The 22,507-nt window shown below is 39.5% G+C and overlaps 1 long non-coding RNA gene across 1 annotated transcript in view; it reads left to right on the top strand.

The window, feature by feature from the left end:
- LOC118147418 (uncharacterized) overlaps positions 1–22,507 on the top strand; it is a 308,430-nt gene that overhangs the window by 255,459 nt on the left and 30,464 nt on the right. Inside the window, exons 2-3 of the long non-coding RNA XR_004733848.3 lie at positions 1,355–1,546; positions 5,667–5,764. This is a non-coding gene — a long non-coding RNA (uncharacterized LOC118147418). The remainder of the gene's footprint in view (positions 1–1,354; positions 1,547–5,666; positions 5,765–22,507) is intronic.

Below are 22,507 nucleotides of genomic sequence, written 5' to 3'. Positions count from 1 at the left end.
GGTCTCGATCTCTTGACCTCGTGGTCCACCCGCCTCAGCCTCCCAAAGTGCTGGGATTACAGGTGTGAGCCACCGAGCCTGGCCCCTTTTAGCAGTTTTTTAAGTTCAGGTTTATTGGTGAACAATCTCAGTTTTAAAAAATCCGATATGTCTTTTTCAACCTCATTTTCCAGGATATTTTTCATTAGCTGTAGATTTATTTTAGCCCTTAAAACTGTGTTTCATTGTCTTGTGCCTTACATCATTTATAATGAGAAGTCGTGTGATACTCCTCTCATTTCCTTCTCTAAGTGAGAAGTGTTGTTTCTCTGTGGGTACACATAAGATCTTCTTTTTAACTTTGGCTTTAGCGAATTTATAGTTTAGCAATAATTATGGTGGACACTGTTGTGGTTTTCTTCTTGTTTCACTTAGGTTTCAATGAGTTTTTGGACTCACTGGGTTCTGCTTATCACTATATTGGGAGTTTTTTCCAGCCACTGTTTCTGTACATATTTTATTTTCTTACCCTTGATATCTGTCTTCTCCTTCTTGGGTGGCAGCAGCACATATGTTAGGCTGCTTGACATTTCCCACGGTTTACTAAGACTATGATTATCTTTTGTTGTGTTAATATAGCCTTGATTCTCTGTCTCCTTCAAAATGTATTATTCCTGTTCAATCTTCAAGTTTACTTATTTTTTTCTGTCAGTCTGTGGTTAAGCCTACCCATTAAAAATATCATATCAGCTATTGTGCTTTTCACATGAGATTCCATTTTCCCTCTTCCATTCATTCTGTAGATTTTCCTAGAAATCCTTAAAACATATTTATAATACCTGCTCTACAGACTTTGCTCATTTCAACATCTGCAAACTTTTGGGTTTAATTTCTATTGACTTATTTTGCTTGATTTTTGGTCCCATTTTCTTGCTTCTTACTATGCCCAGTGATTTTGGATTGTAATTTGAATGCCCATGATACAGTATGGAGACGCTGAGTTTTCGTTCCCTTCAAGTGTGCTGAGCTTGTTTTAGGAGGCAGTGAGCTCCTCTGAACCCAGACTCCATCCTGTGTCTCCTCTGCAGACGTCAGTAGCTGAAATGGACTCTTAGTTCTTCAGTTTCTCGCTGCTTCATTTTTTTGTTGGGCTCCATGGGGCATCTCCCACTGCCACTGTGTATTTAGCAGCCCACCAATAAGTCGGGTGGAATTTACATGCATGTTTTAGTGCATCCTCTTCTGGGCTCCCTCTCCTTCAGGATTTTACCCTAACTTTCTATATGCTCTGTCCAGACCCACACGTGGATGGATAATGCTCTTTAGCAAAAAGCTGCAAACTCATGAAGCTTTCCATTGCTTTCCTGTGTTTCAGGCATGGAATCCTACCCTTTAGATGCTGTCTTTGGATGTCTTGGAAAAATCCTCCAGTTATTATTGCCTCTTAAATATCTCGTCTAGGTTTGATGATTCTCTCTGAAGCCAACCCACTCGCCATGACTGCTTGCAGCTGGGCTCTTCTGAAATGTTGTGAAGCTTAAGTTCTTCATATTCCACTATTTTGAAGGTATGGGGTCCAGCATCATCATAAACATTGTCATCATTTACTCTTTAACTCGAGGAGGAAATCTGCAATGTGTCTATGCTTAACATACAAATATTAAGCTGCAGCAGTAATGACATTCTGCACATGACTCACTGCTGTAGGCCGAGTAGTGGACCTGCAAAGGTGCCCACATCTAAATCCCAGAATCCATGGAAATGTTATCTTACTTACATGGTAAAAGGGCCTTTCCAGATAGGACTCAGCTTAGGATCTTGAGATAAGGGATGCTTCTGGACTTTCTAGAGGCAACCAATGTAATCACAAGGGCCCTCCTAAGAGGATGCAGAAGGTCATGTGGGGAGAAGCCTAGGTGACAGTAGAAGCAGAGAGAGGCTGAATCAGAAAGAGACTCATCCTTCTGGCTTTGGTGATGGAGGAAGGGACCATGAGCCAGGCAGTGTGAGCAGCCTCTGGAAGCTGGAAAGGGCACAGAAGTGAATTCCTTCCTGGAGCCTCTGGAGAGAATGCAGCTGAGCTGGTACTTTGCTTTTAGTATAGAAAACCCACTTCAGACTCCTGATCTTTCAAACTGTAAAATAATACATTTGTGTTCTTTGAAGCCACTGAGTTTGTGGTATTTGGTCATGGAAGTGTAGAAAACTGATACAGTCACTAAAATTATTTTATCTGTGGCATTTCGTAACCTTCATTTCTAAAAAAGGTACGTAATAGATCTAATCATTTATACACATCCCTAAAGCAAATTAGGAGTTATGTATTTTTATTTCTATTTTCTAATATTCACATCAGTTTCTTACTAAAGATGATCCCAATGTGAATGTAGGTTTAACATTCTAGAGTGATCAAAGATGAGATCAGCTGTCTTGAGAAGCTTTACTGGAGGGCAGAGGAAGCTTCCGTAGATGTTACCTCGGGCTTTCTTGGAAAACCCTCTGAGCACTTGCCTGCCTGCTCTAGAGTTGCTGGGAGTGCATTTTCAATTTTCTCTGAAGGGGCTTATAATTCAATCTTATTTGACAATATAAGTGGAAGCTTATATGTCACTTAACGTTGGTATCTTAGGTTGTTTCTGCTTCTGTTTCCCTTTATACTATAAAGTGTTTGTATCAAAGCCAGCATGTTAATTTAATCTTTATTTTTAGTGCCTAACTGGCAGAGAGAACTATTTGCCCTCCACAGGCTTCCTGTGTGCAGGTGGCATCGTGTGGCTCTCCTGGCTGCTGGGATGAATGTGTCCCCTCCAGGCCACAGTGGCGTGTCTGTGCACCTGGCCCACGTGTGGTGGCTTAGAGACCATGAACGGCCATGTTAGCAATGGAGGGAGCTTGGATTCCTCATGCTCTCTGGAGCAGAGACTGTGAGGAACGTCTCTACCAGACTGGGAATAGCAAGAGAAAACTTTAATTCTGTTATTCATTTTGACATTTTGAGACTGTCAGAACAGCTGGTTTGTCTTCCTTACTGATAAATTTATCCACAGGAATGTGCAATCATCAGATTAGATAAAAGAGCAGTGTTTGAGAATTGCTGCAAGAGCTTAGTCCTGAATTGAGGAGCATCTCCTGTGTGCTGGGCACTATGACATGCATCTTTTAAGTCCCATGCCATTCCTGCATTTGCACAGGAGTCCAAGCCTCAGTGAGAGTAAGGAATTTACCCAAAGCTAACAAGCAGAAATGGATGGAATTGGGATGGAATCTAAAGAATGAGTGTTCCCCTAAAACACACTCCCTTTAAAGGTCCCAAACCATGGACTACTGTCATAATTCACTTCAAACTCCTCTTTTTACAGAGGGCCATGGAAAGTAAAAGGAAGCAATGTTAACTTGATTTTTTTTTAAAAAATTATGCACTAGTGCAGTTAATGTGGGGCCATTTGACATAGTTTGGAGACAATTTTGGTTGTCAAAAATGGGAGGCACTCCTGGCATCTAGGGGGTAGAGGCCAGGGATGCCCTGAACCCTACAGTGCACAGGATGGCACCTGTGACAGGGAAGTCCTGTGCCTCCATATCTACCCCCAAATGTCAACAGTACTGAGGTTAAGAAACTCTGCTAAGGGTCAACCACTGTGTGGCAGAGAGAATTCAAATCCATGGTGTTACTACTGTATAATGTGCCTCTCCAAAGAGGCTGATTATACTGCCCAAGAAACTCGGGCTCCCTGTTTTAACTGATTAATTGGGAAACTCAAGAGATACATGATGGAATAATTTAAATACTTTAATCTTTACAAGGCAGTGAGCTCTTAGAGTACAAGAACAAAAGCCACTTCTTACGGGCTTTTCAGTATCTAGCAACTGGCACATCACAAGGTATGTTCTTATTGACAGTTTATTAAATTAATGCATGAGTCATAAAGCAATTTTTGATGCCCCAAAAGTTGATACGTTTATAAAATTGATACTTAGCCACGTTTTAACTAATTTGAGAAAAACATTTTATCAAGTATATATTTTTCCCTGACTGACGTGAAAGAGCCTGTGAAGCTCCCCTCAGTCCTCCCAGGGATGCCCCATGGCTTCAAATGAATTTTACTGTTGGTCTTTGAGTGGAGCAGGCCCCATTTCCCCTTAAAACTGTGAGATGCATTTCCTTTCATGCTGTGCATTTACAGCTGCTGCCTCCTAATTTCTTCTGAGTCTTGTAATTCTTGGCAGCTGTTACCAAATAATATTCTGTTTCTTCTGTTTTTCTAAAAAAAAAAAAAAAAAAGGGTTTCTCTGTGCATTGGTCTTTTGGATCATCTTTCCTGCTGCTCCCCAGCAAGGTCGATGTTGCTAGTCTGTATTCACTTCCTTTAGTAAAAAGAGCCTCTTGTGCAGAGGTGCTTCCTTAATTGGCAGTTTTGAGTTGGGGCTTGGGAAGCCAGTTCTTCCCACTCAGCCCCAATTCACTAGCGTCCCCATCCAATCTGTGGATGACACGAGGCAGAGACTGCCCATCCAACTCCTTTCTTGTCGAGAAAACGTCACTCCTCTGTAGTTGGATTTTACCCTTAACTCAGAGCCATTGGAGTTCATGGCCCTCTGAAAAATGGTTTTCACAGCCCAGGAGCCCATGCATGTCATCTGAGCTGTATCCAACATATTTCAGCCCGTTAGAAAAATACATGACATCGTGGAAAGGAGAAAACTATTATATACAAGAGCTTCCTCACCTCCATAAAGAAGCTTCCTGATTAGAAAAAAACACCCTCAAGGGAAAAGAAAGGAGTAAAATATGTGTAAGAGCTTTCCCACCTCCATAAAGAAGCTTCCTGATGAGAAAAAAACACCCTCAAGAGTGCTGATCTGTACACAGACCTGATGTGGCCGACCAGGCCTGAGTCACCACGGTGATTTCCATGTTGCTTTTTGAGCTCGCTCACTTGTTGATGCCCATTTCTCTATTAACTCCGATGATAACAGGTGAAGCTGACCCTTTAAAAGACGGAATTTGCAGATTCTCATGATTTTCTCCAGAATCAACTTCTTTGTCCTTTACATCCTTGTTGTTTCCTAAAAAGCCTCTGTTCACGTGAGAGTTGTCACATGTACCATTAACAATAACACGCCACATTCCCAGAGGTGTGATGGAAAGAGTAATTGCTTTAGTCAACCTGTACGGAGATCTTAGGCAGTCTAGAAGAAACAGTAAGATTGTTTTGGATGAAAGGAGTTGGAAGGCAAGATAGGGGAAAAGGAAATGTTTGCTGAAATCTTGGACATATGAAAGAGGAAGTTAGCCTAAGGGAAAATTTTAAAAATAACACTTGGCACATAACAAAAATAAGATAGAGACAGAGCAGAACTGAAAACACGGAAGAAATTACTGAAAGTGACTTGAGAGAAATTCTCAAGCTGTGTTTTCATAGGCAGAAGGGAAACTCATTTTGTAACCTAATCCGAGTGTCTTTAACATAGAAGTATAAAAGGGGCACTACTGTTCAGAAAGTGTATTTTCTGGGAATTAATAATTCATCCACTCATTTGTCCATTCAGGCCCCTCTTACTGTGCTCTAATTTTTGTACACAGCACTTTCATCTGCTAAGATGACGTATGACTTTGCTATTATGTCTGTTGTCAGTCTTTCACAGAGTAGTGACCTAAGTTTCTTTTGTCCTCTGGTTTTATTAAGGTGGTATCTGGCACATAGAAGGAATTCAGAAATACTGAATGAAGGAGCACCTGTTATGTACCCAGAATTGAGCAAGGAGCTAGCGATACAGAATAGAGGTATGACCTTCAGGATCTCCACAGTAGTAGGGGCATCAAATAAACATAAATCTAAACGATGTATGTATAATTATATGTGTGTGTGTGTGTGTGTATAAATATATATAGTTTCCTATATATAGTACTACTATATTTATATGTACATAATACATAGTACATATATGATACTATATATAGTATTATGTAGTATAAGGGTATAGACAAATTCACTGGGTCAAACTGATGCGGTTTCAAATCTCAATCCCAGCTCTGACACTTAGTGTCTGACACCAGCTGGGTAAACGTGGTTAAATTGCTTAAGGGGCTGTATCTGTCAGATGGGTTAATAATCTCAACTTTGTGGGGCTTGTGTGCGAAACGAGGAATAAGCAATGTAAGATTAAGACAAGGAACAAAAGCGTTAATTAAGACTTAAAGAAGTTAAAAGCCCCACGGTAGGGAGTGCTGTCAGCTGAGTGATGAGGGGACCCGGTGGCCAAGTCATGTGCCCACATACCTAATGTCCACCTTTGGCCATGCATGCTTCCTTTCTGCAGCCTGAGACTTCTCTAAGCGGCTTCTGTTAGAGGGAGCAACAATTTACTGATTGATTATAAAGAGAAGTGGAAACGGGATCTATTCCTATCTGCTATGATCAGAATGTCTGTGTCTCTCGAGACTCCTGTGTTGAAACCTAATTTCCAATGCATTAGTGTTAAGAAGAGGGACCTTTAGGTTAGGGCCTTCATTATTGAGATTAATGCCCTTGTACAAGAGGCCCAGGGGAACCTGTTTGTCCTCCTACCATGTGAAGACATAGTGAGAGAGTGTCATCTATTAAGGAGAAACTGGATCCTCACCAGACATCTAGTTTGTTGGTGGCTTGATCCTGAACTTCCCAGGCTCCAGAACAGGGAGAAATAAATTTCTGTTGTTTATAAGTCACGTGGTCTAAGGTATTTTCTTATGGTAGCCCTAATGGACTTAGACAACATCATTAAGAATGTGCATTTGGGGGCCGGGCGTGGTGGCTCAAGCCTGTAATCCCAGCACTTTGGGAGGCCGAGGCGGGTGGACCACGAGGTCAAGAGGTCGAGACCATCCTGGTCAACATGGTGAGACCCTGTCTCTACTAAAAATACAAAAAATTAGCTGGCATGGTGGTGTGTGTCTGTAATCTTAGCTACTCGGGAGGCTGAGGCAGGAGAATTGCCTGAACCCAGGAGGCGGAGGTTGCAGTGAGCCGAGATCGTGCCACTGCACTCCAGCCTGGGTAACAAGAGTGAAACTCCGTCTCAAAAAAAAAAAAAAAAAAAAAAAAAGAATGTGCATTTGGTAGAAGAGGGAATTTCAGAGTATAGTACCTGGGGGTGGGTGTGATGACTTGTGCCTGCAATCCCAGCACTCTAGGAGCCTGAGATGGTCAGATCCCCAGAGGTCAGGAGTTCAAGACCAGCCTGGCCAGCATGGTGAAATCCATCTCTACTAAAAATACAAAAATTAGCCGAGTGTGGTGGTGAGTGCCTGTAATCCCAGCTACTTAGGAGACTGAGGCAGGAGAATCACTTGAACCTGGGAGGTGGAGGCTGCAGTGAGCCAAGATAGTGCCACTGCATGCCAGCCTGGGTGACAGAGTGAGACTCTGTCTCAAAAACAACAACAACAACAAAGTGTAGTACCTAGGACAACAGCATCTGCATGACCTTAAAATTGGCTAGAAACTTACATTCTCAGGCTCTACTCCAGAGCTACTCAACCAGAACCCTGGATGTGGGGCTCTGCATTTGAACAGCCTTCAGGGGATGCTGATGCTTGCTCAAGTGTGAGATCCACTGCCCTGGAGCACCTGGACAATCTCACACACCTCCAAAGTGTTGCAACCATTGACCATCTTCGGCCACTGGAAGATGCAGCTGAAGTGTGTGATACCTTTACACAGTCACTATGGCAATGTTATTTCCAGCAAACTTCTATACAGTGCCTAGAAACAATGCCATATGCCCAGTTGACAGAATTCTTGTCAGTTTAATCTCTTAAAGTCTTTCACTTTTTAAAAAAGTGATTCATTGCATTTTTAGATCTTGGTATTATGCAGGCAGGTTTTTTTTTTTTTTTAAAGTTATTTTATTATACTTTAAGTTCTGGGGTACATGTGCAGATCATGCAGGTTTTTTACACAGGTGTACACGTGCAATGGTGGTGGTTTGCTGCATCCATCACCCCATCATCTACATTAGGTATTTTTCCTAATGCTATCACTTCCCAATCTCCTCACCCCCTGCCATTCCTCCCCTAGCCCCCCAGCCCCCAGGCCTGGTGTGTGATGTTTCCCTCCCTGTGTCCATGTGTTCTCACTGTTCAACAGCCATTTATGAGTGAGAACATGTGGTGTTTGGTTTTCTGTTCTTGTGTCAGGTTGCTGATAACAATGGTTTCCAGTTTCATCCATGTCCCTGCAAAGGACATGAACTTATCCTTTTTTATGGCTGCATAGTATTCCATGGTGTATATGTGCCACATTTTTTGTATCCAATCTGTCATTGATGGGCATTTGGGTTGGTTCCAAGTCTTTGCTATTGTCAACAGGTTTAAATGATCTGAGAGAGAAAGTTCACAATTATATTTGCTGCCAGCATAGCATATTAGGTGGTCAGAGTGTTCTGTAAATATTATCTCTGGTTTCACCACATGCTTGTAAGGTTAGTGCTTTTCTCAACAAGAAAACTGGGGTTTAAGGCTATTCCATCTTTATGGGAAGTTGATATTTCAACAAATAAATGACAAGAATGAGGGAGATGAGGTTTGAGTCTAGAGGGTTCTGCTGCTCATTGCTCGTTAATTATATTTATGTTGTTGTATCTTTACCCAGAGGCTGCCATGAAGCACACATTGATTTTTGAATTCAAAATAAAAATAAATGACTTATGGCCAAGGCAGTTTGTACTTGGGATTTTCGAACTGCATGTGCAGTTTAAGAGAAATTTGACCTATATGCTTCTGCTTCACTCACGCCGAAATCAGTCAAGTGGTTTGTGAGTTCTGCTTGTCGTCCTGAAAACCCAAAGTTAGCTGATTTGTGAACCTCTTCTCACTTTTTCTCTATTTAAATATTCATGTCACCTTTTCCCAAAGGCAAATAAACTCCACACTGACTCAGGGCATCTGTAGGGAGCTACAGAGCTGTGTCTTTTGAATAGCCTATAACTTAGCTCACCTCTCCCTGCCCTGGCTGGGAGCTGGGAAGGTGTCACACATGGCTTCCCCCAGCACGCATGAGGCTGCGCCCAGCAGCTCAGCAGCAGGCACTTACCACGGCACACTAATTCATGATTCCCAAATTATAAATGCCTAGTGTCTATTTCTGACATTCAGCCATGAGGTTTACTTATTTTTCCTCCTGGTAAGGGGAACTTCTTGTGTTTCCTTCCGCCTTTTTTTTCCTTTCCCTTCACTGGATTCTCCTTTTATTTTCTTCCCTTGCTGAGTGACAGCCCTGACATAGGTGCCTGTATGTCCAAGGGTCACCTCTGTGAGGTCCCCAGCAGCCACATCACCGGAGGAGGGGAGGCTCGGTGACAGTGACTGTACCAGAAGCAGAGCATGCCATGGTTCAATGTAAAACAGAAATCAAGCGGTATATGAGTTACTTTGCTCAGCTCTAAACTTTTAAGAATAGACCTCTTTCATGCCTGCAAGATTAAAAACAAATGGACAGGCCCTGTGTCCATGGGCACTTTCTCACTTTCCTCATTGGAGTGTAACTTGGTAAATGGTTGTAAAGCAGCTTAGAGAAATGTTTCAAGAGTAGTAATTTGACTTCTGGGAACACATCCTGAGGGGATAATTGTAAATTCCTCCAATTTACTGGCTGTGCATGCCTAGGACTGCTAAAGAGCCACGCTGCAAAGCCAGCCTGCCATTCAAATCACAGCACAGACATGTGTGGCATGCATCACTGGGGATGTTCCCTACTGAGCCCCTGCCTCAGTCACCGCGTCTGTAAAATGGGAAGTACAATAAAGGTGACCTCACGGAACAGATGAAAGCATACAAAGCCTGTAGCACGAAACTGCACATCTAACAGGTGTTCAATCCTCCTAGCCATCTCCCCTAGTTAGCTTCCTTATTTATAGAATATAGATAATAACAGCTTTTACCTAAAAGCATTACTCTGGAGATTAATTAAGGTTATGCGTGCAAAGCATGTAGTGAACACAGAATAAATGCAAATGGCTACTGCGTTTGGCACAACATTTACATCAACAAAGCACTTTTTGCTGTACAATTTATGATGGTAAAAAAATCCAGGGAAATTTAATCGTTTTATTTGATTTATATTTGGGAAATCAAATGAAGTTTACAGTGAGTTTTTAATGATGTTAGAAAATACTGTTGTGAAAATATTAAATTAAACAAGCCAGAGAAACCTCAAGATATCATCTGAATAAACTTACCCACAGGAGATAAAAATCTGGGCTAATGTACTGATATATAGTTAATGCTTACCTTTTTTTTTGTAGTGGAATTGAGGGTTTTTTTATTCTTTGTATTTTCATATTAACTTTTATAATGAACAAATATTGCTTTTATAGTGAATAAGGAAAATCCCTTTACAAAAGATCTTTAAGTATTCTTTAGGTCTGGATTTTATAAAATATTTTCCTTCTATAGAGATAATTCAATGGCACTGCAATAATTGGCAGAACTGGGCTATAATCAGTAATTTCATGACAGTCTAATATCAATTCTGGTCATAAATGAGAACATAAGTGGGAGTATTATGCTCTTTCATATCCGTGGCACTTGTCCATGCACACCATAATTAAAATTTAATAATTTATTAAGCACAGAGACTGGTACATACATGCTCAATAAATATTTATTAAATAAATGAATAATTAAATTAAAAATGAGGTTTGTCATATAAATAAGGTTTAATCCCCCTAATGTCATAGGAAATTCTAAGAGAAAAGGTGCCTACAAGTCAGATAGGGCATTCAATGGGAACCCGGAAAGCCTGGATTCTGCCAGCTGCTGAGATAATGTGAGGTAATAATTGCTTAATTACCTCAGCTGTGCAGTGAGTTATCTGCACTGAATGTTTTGTTACATCTTTTCCAGATCTATGATTCTGATCAATATGAATAATGATTATTTGCACTCTTTGAGTGTGAGTGTAAAAGTAGTTAGTACATTTGACATCAACTCTCATATCTTCTATGAAGATCAAAACCCTTTCCAAGCTCCGAGGCAGGGTGAACCAGGTCTCTGCCTGCCTGTCCATCTTTGATTCCTGCCACTCTCCACTCATTCTCTCCTCCACTGTGCATATTCCCCTATCCAGGTCCCTGGCATGGTCCTACTCTCTCCAGCTTGGATGGACACGTTAGCTCCTTTCGTCCCTGTGCCTGGCTGCCCTCCCTTCCCTTCACTGCACTGCTGGTTGTTCCATCTTCAGTCAGTGCAGTTCAGTCATCAGAACTCAGCTCAAGTGTGCCCTTCTCTGGGACACCTTCCCGTACTTCCCAGCCTCAGCCTGCTTCCTCTCCTGTGCACTCCTGGAGACCTGGGTTCCTTTCTTTTGGAATATCCAACTCTTTTTGTAATTATGACTGCACTACTGTAATTATCTGATTAATGACTATGTTCCCACCATTTTCTGTTTCTTCCATGAGAGTGAATATAACTGTAGGCTTGGTGCTTAGAAAATTGCAGATACTCACTAAGTATTTGTTGAATAAATAAGTTCAGGATACATGCATGCACACATCTATAGAAGAAAAAAAGAGAAAGTTTTTAACCTACTTAAGACTTTCTTTACACTGGGCTCCACACGCATATACACTCTGTGAGATAATTAAGCAGTCCACATGTGATTATTTATATTTTGAAGTTTGATGAAGAAGCCAACATAAAGCACAGGGCAGATGAATAACTTCTTTAAGGTGGACTTTCCTAACAGAGCTCACCTTAGAACCTAGAACTGGACCACACATTCTCAAGCTTAGATGGAGGAACCACAGTGACCCACTTGGTCTTTCCTCAGAGAAGAGGGCACACCAGTGAGAAGGCAGGTGCAAGCCATCCCCGTGGCCTGGTGTAGACTGTTTGCATTAAAAAGTCCTATAGTTGAGAGCACATTCAATTTTTTTCCGTATGTGGCTTAATTGCTAAGTTTTCTGGCATTCTTCCATTTTTGGTCTCTTTCTGCTAGGTTACCAGCAAAAGTTACAATAAGATGCAATCTCGGGGCAGGGGGGAGTATCCAAGATGGCCAAATAGGAACAGCTCTGTAGTGCAGTTCACAGCTAAAACACAGACGGTGAGTCATCACCACATTTCCCCAAATGAGTTTTTTTTACTGCCCACAGACCAGAATATCCCCAGGCGGAAAAGCACCACAAGTTTCCAGCATGGCTGTTTCAGCTGGCACAGTGGGTCTCTGTATAAAAACTCACATGAATCTGGGTGGCCATTTCAACTGGTGCCTGGAATGCTGAGGAGACAGTCACCCGTTCATCTGAAAAAAAGGGGGCTGAAACAGGGAGCCAGGTGATCTGGCTTGGTGGGTTTCACCCCCACAAAAAATAGCAATCTGAAATGCTCTATATCGAGAATTTCACAGCAAGCATAGCTGGACCTGGATGGTACAGCTCTGTGGGGGGAAGGGTGTCCGCCATTACCGAGGCAGTCCACCATTACCAAGGCAGTCCACCATTACTGAGGCAGTCCACCATTACCGAGGCAGTCCGCCCTTACCGAGACAGTCCACCACTACCAAGGCAGTCTGCTATTACCGAGACAGTTTACCACTACCAAGGCAGTCCACCATTACCGAGACAGTCTGCCATTACTGAGACAGTCCACCATCACCAAGGCAGTCTGACATTACCGAGGCAGTCCGCCATTACTGAGGCAGACTGCTATTACCAAGGCAGTTCCAACGATACCTCTATAAACAAAACCACAAGGAAGTTCACACAGCAGCTGGGCAGAGCCCATGGCAGGTCAACAATGCCTCTGCTGGCAGACTGTAACTAGGCTACCTCATTGCTGGGCAGGGCATCTCTGAAAAAAGGCAGCAGCACATCAGGAACTTGTAAATAAAGCCCCACCTTCCTAGGACAGAGGACCTGGGAAAAAAAGGCGATTATGAGTTCTGCTGCAGCAGACTTAAATGTGCCTGCCCAGCAGCTCTGGATGGCACAACAGAGCTCACAGCTCAGCACTTGTATATCCAAAGAGACACCTCATAAAGGAGAGCTCAGGCTGATATCTGGTGAGTATCCTTCTGGGACCAAGATAACAGAAGAAGAAACTGGCAGCAAACCTTACAGTTCTGCAGCTGCTGCATGTGATCCCCAGGCAAGCAGGGTCTGGAGTGGACCTCCAGCAGTCCTACAGCAGAGGAGCCTCACTGTTAGAAGAAAAACTAAAAAACAAAAAGAAATAATTTCATCATCAACAAAAAGGATATCCACTCAGACTCTATCTGAAAGTCACCAACTACAAAGGCCACAAGTAGATAAATTCACAAAGATGGGAAGAAACCAGCACAAAAAGGATGAAAACACCCAAAACCAGAATGCCTCTCCTTCAAGGCATCACAACTCCTCACCAACAAGAGAACAAGGCTGGATGGAGAATAAGTCTGATGAATTGACAGAAACAAGCTTCAGAAAGTGGGTAATAACAAACTTCTCTCAGCTAAAAGAACACATTCTAACCCATTACAAAGAAACTAAGAACCTATAAAAAAGGTTTGATGAAATGCTAATGAGAATAAACAGCTTAGAAAAGAATATAAACGAATTGATGGAGCTGTAAAACAACACGAGAACTTTGCAAAGCATACACAAGTTTCAATAGCTGAATTGACCAAGCAGAAGAAAGGGTATCAGAGATTGAAGATCAACTCAGTGAAATAAAATGAGAAGGCAAGATCAGAGAAAAAAGAGTGAAAAGAAATGAACAAAGCCTCCAAAAAATATGGGATTATGTAAAAAGACCTAATCTACATTTGATAGGTGTAGCTGAATGTGACAGACACAATGAATCCAAGCTGGAAAACACTCTTCAGGATATTATTCAGGAAAATTTCCCCAATCTAGCAAGGCAGGCCAATATTCAAGTCCAGGAAATACAGAGAACACCACAAAGATATTCCTCAAGAAGAGCAACCCCAAGGAACATAATTGTCAGCTTCACCAGGGTTTAAATGAAGGGAAAAATGCTAATGGCAGCTAAAGAGAAAGGTTGGGTTACCCACAAAGGGAAGCCCATGAGACTCACAGCAGGTCTCTTGGCAGAAACCCTACAAGCCAGAAGAGAGTGGGGGCCAATATTCAACATCTTAAAGAAAAGAATTTTCAACCCAGAATCTCATATCCAGCCAAACTAAGCTTCATAAGAAAAGGAGAAATAAAATCCTTTTTGGAAAAGCAACTGCTCAGAGATTGCATCACCACCAGGCCTGCCTTTCAAGAGCTCCTGAAAGAAGCACTAAACATAGAAAGGAACAACCAGTACCAGCCACTCCAAAAACATACCAAATGGTAAAGAGCATCAACACAATGAAGAAACTGTATCAACTAATTGGCAAAACAACCAGCTAGTATCAAAATGGCAGGATTAAATTCACATATAACAATATTAACCTTAAATGTATATGGACTAAATGCCCCTATCAAAAGACACAGACTGGTAAATTGGATAAAAAGTCAAAATCCATCACTGTGCTGTATCCAAGAAACCCATCTCATATGCAAGGACACACATAGGCTCAAAATGAAGGGATGGAGGAAGATTTACCAAGCAAATGGAGAGGAAAAAAAAAAAAAAAAAGAAAAGGCAGGACTTGCAATCCTAGTCTCTGAAAAAATAGACTTTAAACCAATAAATATCAAAAGAGACAAAGAAGGGCTTTACATAATGGTAAGAGGATTAATGCAACAAGAAGAGCTAATGATCCTAAATATGTACACACCCAATATAGGAGCACCCAGATACATAAAGCAAGGTCTTAACGACCTTCAAAGAGACAGACTCCCATACAGTAATAGTGGGGGTATTTAGCACTCCACTGTCAATATCAGATCAACCAGACAGAAAATTAACAAGGATAACCAGGACTTGAACTCAGATCTGGACCAAGGGAACCTAACAGACATTTACAGAACTCTCCACCCCAAATCCACAGAAAGTACATTCTTCTCAGCACCACATCACATCTACTCTAAAGTTGACTGCATAATTGAAAGTAAATCACTTCTCAGCAAATGAAAAAGAATGGAAAGCATAATAAACAGTCTCTCAGACCACAGTGCAATCAGATTAGAACTCAGGATTAATAACTTCACTCAAAACCACACAACTTCGTGGAAACTGAACAATGAAGTGGAGGCAGAAGTAAAGATGTTATTTGAAACCAATGAGAATGAAGACACAATGTTCCAGAATCTCTGGGACACATTTAAAGCAGTGTCTAGAGGAAAATTTACAGCAATAAATGCCAACATGAGAAGCAAGGAAAGATCTAAAATCAACACCCTATCATCAAAATTGAAAGAGCTAGAGAAGCAAGATCCAAAACTCAAAAGCTAGCAGAAGACAAGAAATAACTAAGAGCAGAACTGAAGGAGATAGAGACATAAAAAGCTCTTCAAAAAATCAGTAAATCCAGGAGCTGATTTTTCAAAAAGATCAACAAAATAGACCACTAGCCAGATTATTAAAAAAAGAGAGAAGAATCAAATAGATGTAATAAAAAACCATAAAGGGGATATCACCACAGATTCCACAGAAATACAAACTACCATCAGAGATTACTACAAACAACTCTATGCACATAGACCAGTAAACCTGGAAGAAATGGATAAATTTCTGCATACTTGCACCCTCCCAAGCCTCAAACTAGGAAGAAGTCGAAACCCTGAATAGATTAATAACAAGGGCTGAAGTTGAGGCAGCAATTAATAGCCTAATAACAAAAAAAAAAAAAAAGCCCAGGTCCAGTTGGGTTCACAAGTGAATTCTACCAGAGATACAAAGAGGAACTGGTACCACTCCTTCAGAAACTATTCCCAACAAACCAAAATGAGGGAATCTTTCCCAAATCATTTTATGAGGCCAACATCATCCTGATACCAAACCTGACAGAGACTCAACAAGAAAACTTCAGGCCAATATCCATGGTGAACATAGGCGCAAAAATCTTCAGTAAAATACTGGCAAACCATTGCAACAGCACCTCAAAAAGCTTATCCATCATGATCAAGTAGGATTCATCCTGGAGATGCAAGGCTGGTTCAACATACGCAAGTCTATAAACGTAATTTACCACATAAACAGAACCAAAGACAAAACCCGCATGATTATCTCAATAGGTGCAAAGAAGGCCTTTGAAAAAATTCAGCCCTTTATCATAAAAGCTCTCAAGAAACTAGGTATCAATAGAATGTGACTCAAAATAATAAAAGCTATCTATGACAAACCCACAGCTGATGTCATACTGAATGGGCAAAAACTGGAAGCATTTCCTTGGAAATCTGGCACTAGACAAGGAAGCCCTCTCTCACCACTCCTATTCAATATAGTACTGGAAGTTCTAGCCAGAACAGTCAGGCAAGAAAAAGAATGAAGGGTATTCAATTAGAAAAGGAGGAAGTCAAACTGTCTATTTGTGGATGACATGAATGCATATTTAGAAGACCCAAGCTTTTTGTGTCTCTATTTCAGCCCCAAATCTCCTGAAACTGATAAGCAACTTCAGCAAATTCAATGTGCAGAAATCACAAGCATTCCTATACACCAATAACAAACTGAAAAGAGCCAAATCAAGAATGAACGGCCATTCACAATTGCTACAAAGAGAATAAAATACCAAAGAATACAACTAACAAAGGATATGAAGGCTCTCTTCAAGGAGAACTACAAACAACTGCTCAAGGAAATAAGAGAGGACACAAACAGATGGAGAAACATTCCATGCTCATGGTTAGGAAGAATCAGTATTGTGAAAATGGCCATACTGCCCTAAGTAATTTACAGATTCAGTTCTATCCCGATCAAGCTACCTATGACACTCTTCACTGAACTGGAAAAAACACCTTAAACTTCATATGGAACCAAAATAGAAAGCCGACATAGCCAAGTCAGTTCTAAGCAAAAAGAACAAAGCTGGAGGCATTATATTGCCTGACTTCAAACTATACTACAAGGCTACAGTAATTAAAACAGCATGGTACTGGTACCAAAACAGAGATATAGACCCATGCAACAGAACAGAGGCCTCAGAGGCAATGCCACACATCTACAACCATCTGATATTTGACAAACCTGACAAAAACAAGCAATGGGGAAAGGATTCTCTGTTTAATAAACAGTATTGGGAAAGTTGGCAAGCCATGTGCAGAAAGCAAAAACTGGACACCTTCCTGACATCTTACACTAAAATTAACTCCAGATGAGTTAAAGACTTAAACATAATACCTAACACCATAAAAATCCTAGAAGAAAACCTAGGCAAAACCATTCAGGACATAGACGTAGGCAAAGACTTCATGACTAAACCACCAAAAGCATTGGCAACGAAAGCCAAAATAGACAAATGGGATCTAATCAAACTCCACAGCTTCTGCACAGCAAAAGAAACAATCATTAGCGTGAACCAGCAACCAACAGAATGGGAAAAAAATTTTGCAATCTAGTCATCTGACAAAGGGCTAATAGCCAGAATCTACAAATAACTAAAACAGATTTACAAGAAAAAAACAAACCCATGCAAAAGTGGGTGAAGGACATGAACAGACACTTTTCAAAAGAAGACATATATGAGGCCAACACACATCTGAAAAAATGCTCATCATCACTGGTCATTAGAGAAATGCACATCAAAACCACATTGAGATACCATCTCATGCCTGTTAGAATGGCGATCATTAAAAAATCTGGAGACAACAGATGCTGGAGAGGATGTGGAGAAATAGGAACACTTTTACACTGTTGGTGGGAGTGTAAATTAGTTCAACCATTGTGGAAGACAGTGTGGCGATTCCTCAAGGACCTAGAAATAGAAATTCCATTTGACCCAGCAATCCCATTACTGGGTATATATCCAAGGGATTATAAATCATTCTATTATAAACACACATGCACACATATGTTCAGTGCAGCACTGTTTATGATAGCAAAGACCTGGAACCAGTCCAAATACCCATTGATGATAGAGTGGACAGGGAAAATGTGGCACATATACACCATGGAATATTATGCAGCCATAAAAAAAGATGAGTTTGTGTCCTTTGTAGGGACATGGATGATCTGGAAAAAATTATTCTCAGCAAACTGACACAAGAACAGAAAACCAAATACCACATGTTCTCAATCATAGATGGGTGTTGAACAATAAGAACACATGAACCCAGGGAGGGGAGCATAACACAATGGCATCTGTTGGTGGGGACTAGGGGAGGGACAGCAGGGGATAGGGATTTGGGGAGGGATAACATGTGGAGAAATGCCAGATATAGGTGACAGGGATGGAGGTAGCAAACTACATTGTCATATATGTACCTATGCAACAATCTTGCATGTTCTATACATGTACCCAGAACCTAAACTGCAAATTATATGTATAAAATATATATATAAAATCTAATCTTGGGCCCAAGACTAAGGACACCCTCAGGTACCCAATCACTCCATGGGCTCCAGCTCACTTAAGTTTATATTGGGCTTTCTGTCAAAAATCCCACCTAATAATGAAGCTGTAGTTTGCACTGTCTCTCAGGGATATTTTGTTTCTTTGGGATTGTAGGTAGAGGGCTCTTACATTGTTCTTTTCGGTCACAGTTTGGATATTTCTGGGTTTGAGGGCAAATATCATTTTCATACTGTCATAAAAGTGCTCCATTTTATGGTAATTTCCAACACTTGCCCTTTTGATAATAATATCCACTTCTGTTTGTATGAGACTCTACAGTTTTCTGTGGACATGTCTTGTGTGTTCTTCCAAGGAAGCTTCATTTATAGAAAGTTATTATGCCCTATGTTCTCAGGGTTGTATTTTTAATTCCTTTCAGAGTGATTGTCACCCAATGGGTAGTTGCTGAATGAATGAAGGGCTGACTTAGTGAATAAAATAGTAGGGCATAGTGGTTGGTGTTGCATTTGATTTACAAGTAAAGAAACTGAGGTTCTAAAATATCAAATGATTTTCTTCAGGATACATTCCAGGGGATGGATAGACTTCTGGTTCCTCGTTCAGTGTTTTTAAACAAGTGTATTATGGACTGGTGCCACTGTGAGATTCACACATGAATGGTTTCTCTGGTAATGATGATTTTTACTCATTTTTTAACAGTTTTATTTGGGTGTAATTTATATACCACAACTTTACCCACTATAAGTGTAATTCAGTAATTTTTAGTAAATTCTTCTTATGATCAATCCCAAGCCCCACCCCAGACAACCTTTTATCTTCTCTCTGTGTCTCTAGACTTGCTTTTTTAATAAAACATCATGTAAATGAAATCATAAAATATGTAGTATTTAATGTCTATCTGGCATTCTTCACACAGCATTATATTTTTGAGGCTTCTCTGCATTGAAGCTGTTCATTACTTTTAATTGCTAAATACTTGTCATGTTACAGTTTTTTATCACTCACAAGTTGATGGACATTTGGTTTAATTCCAGTATTTGGCTATTTATTCAGTTTAAAATATTTTAAAGTTCTTTTAAAAATGCATTTTGTTTTATTTTTAAGTACTTGAGATGCCCTTAATTTCTTTCTATTATAGACTTATAATTTAACTGCTATAATCTGATAAGTCAGATGAAGTTGTTTAAATTTTTTTAAATTGAAAACTTTTTACTGGATTATTGTATGGTCTATCCTGGAGAATAATCTTCATGTTCTTGAAAAGTATGTATGTATTCTACATTGATAGAGTGTTCTATCATGGTCAGTTTTGTCATGTTGGTGGATACAGTAAGTTATCTATATCTTTGATGATTTTCTGTATATCTGTTCCATCAATTATTTAGGAAGAGGTATGGTCTCCAACTACAATTGTTGAATCATTTAGTTATTTTATTCAGTTGTCAATATTGGTTTAGTGTATTTAGGGGTTTTATTTTTAGGCACATATATATTTGTAATCTTAAAATATTTTGAAGTACTGACTCTTTTAATTAAGATATGTTCTTCCTTTTCCTAAAGATATTCCTTGTATTAAATTATATTTTGTCTAAATCAATGTATGTCTTATGGTTAAGATTTACATAGAATTTACATTTCCATTCATTTATTTTCAATATGTTTGTGTATTTGAATCTTAAACTTGTCTCTTGTAGAGACCATATAGTTGAATCTTGCCTTTTAAACCAGTATGCCAAGCTCTGCTTTTTGTTTAGGGTATTTAATTCGTTAACATTTAATGTAACAATGATATAGTTATATTTACATCTGCCATATGTTATTTGTATTCTTTATGTTTCATATCTTATTTTTTTCTCTGATCTTCATTTACTGTCTCACTTTGTATTACACACATATTTTTAGTGCATCATTTTAGTTTTTTGCTATATTTTAGGTACTTTTCTAATTATTGCTCTATGTATTACAATATTCATTTTGTAGTAGAACAAAATACTTAGATTGGTACCACCTTAAACTTTTTCTCTAATATATTCCCATTCCTTGTCCCCTCCTTTTTGTTATAACTGTGATGTGTATATTTTTTTATCAACCTCCTAATACACAGTTATAATTATTTCTTTAGTTGATCATATCTTTTTTAAAAAAGTTAAGAAGCGAAAGACTCTACAAAGCCTTTGATATGAAGGTTCCTATTAAATATGTCCGGTTTTCTTCTTTTCTTCCTGTGGTTCCAAGTTACCATCTGATGCCACCTCCTTTCAGTTTAAAGGCCTTTGGTCTTTGTCATAAGACACATCCGCTATTAACATATTCTCTTAGTCTTTGGGAATACTGTTATTTCACTTTCATTTTTGAAGGACAGTTTCACTGGATATAGAATTCTTGCTGATATTTTTCTTTTAGTACTTTGAAAAGTTCATTTCATTGCATTCTGTCCTGCATCGTTTCAGTTGAACAAATAGATATTAATTGTATCAATACTTCTATATATGTGATGATATATGGTGAGTTCTGAACATCTTGGATCTGTTTATTACTGTTTTTCTTAACCTAATTTGGGAAGCTACTGGCCACTCTTCCATTATTTTTCTGCCCCTTTCTCACTCTTCTCTTTGTCTGGAACTCCTGTCACATTTATGCTGATATGTCTGTTGCTGTTCTAAAGCTATCTATCTTTAATCCATTTTTATTCATTTTCTTTATTTTTTTCTCTCCTGTTTAGACTGAATTATTTCTATTGATCCTTCTTCCTATTCACTGATTCTTTCCTTTACCATTCCATATTCAGTGGTTGAGCCATCCGGGAAAGTTTTCATTTCAATCATTGTACTTTCTAACTCCAGGATTTCCACTGGTTATTTTTTTTATAGTTTCTATATCTTTATTGAGAATACCTATTTGTAGAGTCATTTTAATCATATTTTAATTCTTTGAATATACACAGTTTCTGGCATTTTTTTAAAGCATCATGTTAGTTGCTTTGAAATTTTTGTCTGCTAGATTCGACATCTGGGCCAACTCACAGTCAGTTTCTAGTGACTATTTTCTTTCCCTAAATGTGGGTCACACTTCCTGATTTTTGCATGTCTCATGATATTTTTATGAAGATTTTGACATTTTAGACAAGACATTATTGAATTTTTTTCTTGAGGGTTACTACCGCTATTGCTATTTTTGTCTTTAATTATAACTTGCCTGGACTTAATCTCCAGTATTTGTTTCCTCTATAATGTGAAGCTGATGATGTCTTTGCTGGTTTTTGTTTAAATTATCATTTTTGAGTCTAGTTTCCTAAAGGTTTCTCCTGAGTCTGCATTACTTATTTTTTTAGCCAGCAGTTGTTTAAAGTTTATGCCAAAATTCTATGCCAGTGAGGTTTCTACTCTGCTGATGGATCTGAGTGTATTCAATGTTCAGGTAGTTTTAGAGTATGCTGGATGTCTCCTTGTGGTGTGTCCTTCCTCTCCTCTCCTGGAAGCACTGTTACATTCACTGAGCTCACAGGGGAGATGAAAGCAGCCCCAGACAAGAACCCTATGAACTCCCACTGTTGTGATCTGAAATCCAGTGGTATTCATAAGCAAATATTTCTCCATTTTGGTGAGTTATTAGAGTCTTTAAAATGGTTGTTTTGATTTTTTTTCCATTCAATATTTGTTTTTTGGGGGAGAAGATTTTATCACCCTTTCACTCCATCCTTATCAAGTATGTGAGTATGGCTGTTTTAGTTAGAATACTATAGTTAAGAAAAAGTCCAGTGAAAAAGTTACTGTATAAAAAAGAAAAACATGATATACTGATTTTATAGTCCATTTTATCTGGTCTCTTCTAATTCTGTCTTTAACTGTATAACATTTTTTTCTTGACAAATGGAGCACTTCTGTGTTTAGCTGCCTTGACCCTTGTGAATGTCATGAATCCTAGAATGCACATGCTGAGGGAAGGGTTGAACTCATGTGCTAATGAGCTCTAGGAGTTTCTTACATCCATCAGCAGCTACTAATCCTAACTTATTTCAGCTGTGGAAAAATAATCACCAGGGATTTGTGATAAAAAGTCTTAATTTACTTTCTTCTCCAATCTTCATTTGAACTTTGATC

The sequence above is a fragment of the Callithrix jacchus genome, chromosome 14 (genome assembly GCF_049354715.1).
Source record: "Callithrix jacchus isolate 240 chromosome 14, calJac240_pri, whole genome shotgun sequence".
Lineage (NCBI taxonomy): Eukaryota > Metazoa > Chordata > Mammalia > Primates > Cebidae > Callithrix > Callithrix jacchus.
The sequence above is the reverse complement of the archived record's forward strand: the minus strand, read 5'-3'. Positions and strand labels throughout refer to the sequence as shown.